Source organism: Chaetura pelagica, unplaced genomic scaffold, assembly GCF_000747805.2.
Source record: "Chaetura pelagica isolate M959 unplaced genomic scaffold, ChaPel_1.0 scaffold3, whole genome shotgun sequence".
Taxonomy (NCBI): domain Eukaryota; kingdom Metazoa; phylum Chordata; class Aves; order Apodiformes; family Apodidae; genus Chaetura; species Chaetura pelagica.
This window is the reverse complement of record NW_009952974.1, coordinates 7,351,297-7,353,140: the sequence shown is the minus strand read 5'-3', so window position 1 is coordinate 7,353,140 and position 1,844 is coordinate 7,351,297.

Below are 1,844 nucleotides of genomic sequence, written 5' to 3'. Positions count from 1 at the left end.
CCCTTTCCCCGCAGCCTCCCCAGCCCCGCCCCACCCTCAGACCTTCCTGGCTGCGGGTTCCCGGGTTTGGGATCGATGGGCTGAGGAGAATTGTACGGGATTCAGCGAGGCCGAGTGTTGGTCCCGCGTTTGGATCACGACAGCCCCGATAAGCGCTCCGGGCTGGGGGGAGGAGGAGCAGCTGGGAGGCTGCCCAGGGGAAACGGACCGGGGGGTGTTGGTGGGCAGCGGGTGAGTAGGAGCCAGTAGCGTGCCCGGGTGGGCAAGCAGGGCAACAGTGGCCTGGCTTGTGGTAGCAACAGTGTGGCCAGCAGGACCAGGGCAGTGACTGTCCCCCCGCCCTTGGCACTGGGGAGACCCCACCTCAAATCCTGCATTCAGTTCTGGGCCCCTCACGAGAAGGACATCGGAGCATGTCCAGAGAAGGGCAGCAAAGCTGGTGAAGGCTCTGGAGCACAAGTCCTGTGAGGAGCAGCTGAGGGAACCAGGGTTGTGTAGCCTGGAGAAAAGGAGGCTGAGGGGAGACCTTCTTGCTCTCCACAGCTACTTGAAAAGGGATTGTAGCCAGGTGTGTGTGGGGTGGTCTCTTCTCACAGTTAACAAGAGACAGAACGAGAGGAAATGGTCTCAAGTTGCATCAGGTGAGGTTTAGGTTGGATGTTAGGGAAAAAAAATTACCAAAAGGGTTGTCAGGCCCTGGAATGGGCTGCCCAGGGAAACGGTGGAGTCCCCATCCCTGGGGGTATCTAAAAGATGTGTAGATGTGGTGCTTAGGGTGCCCATTTAGCGGTGGACTTGGCAGTGCTCGGTTAACAGCTGCCCTTGATGATCTTAAAGGTCTTTTCCAACCAAAATTATTCTATGATCTGGAGACAGGACCCTCCCAAGGCACCTGGCCCTGGGTGGCAGCCAAGACCTGCTCTGCCCACAACGTCTTCTCCTCCAAGCAAGGCACGAAGATGGAACCAGCTGCTCAGTCTCTTTATTGCTGCTCTGGTATGTTGCTTGCTCCAAACCACAGGGACGTTGGCAACTCTGGAGCCTGGCAGGGTGGAGGGGATGGGGACAGGCAGAAGCCTTCTCCCCAAAGTCAATAAATAAAGCCCTATCGCTACAGCAGCATCTGGAAGACAGATGCCCAACTGTTGCCTCTGTCCCCCCACCCCAGACACCCTGGAGCATCCTGCCAGCAGCCAGGAAGGGGGCAAGGAGGGGGCTGGGGGCTTGGTAAGGCACCTCCGGGGCTGTGCCATGGCACCAGGGGGTGAGGGTGGGGGGGGAAGAGTTAGGTTATTGGGGTCCGGGGTGGCCTGCAGACAGGCTTGCAGCAGGGTGAGGGCCAGAGCCAGGTGGGTAGAGCATGAGCAGCGTGGGCCTGAGCAGGTGCAGGAGGGGTGCGTGGCACCTGCGTGCCCCCCTGCAAAGACGGGGTGCCAGACAGCTCCCCCCTGTGTTGACCGGGTGGCCCCTCCCCCCAGCCATGAGGACTGGGGCTGTGCCGGCTGGTGTGGGCTGGTGGGTCAGGAGGCTGCAAGTGGGTCCCTCTTTGCTGGAACCACTGAAGGAGCCTCGGTCCCTGGGTACTGGTGTCAAAACTGGGGCGAGTGCAGGGACCCCCATGCTGTGACCAGGGCAGCTGCTGGCTGCAGCATAAGGCACACAGCTGACAGGACCTGCGTGGCCAGGGCTGGCCAGTGGCTCTCCTGTTCCCACCTGGGTCTTCCCTTGCCCCCCCCCATTCCCGTCCCATCCTTCTCCCAACCCTCTGCCACATTCTTCATCCCTCCCAGTAAGGCTTCCTATCACCTGCCCACTGCCAGACCCCACCACCAGGCTGGCTGGGG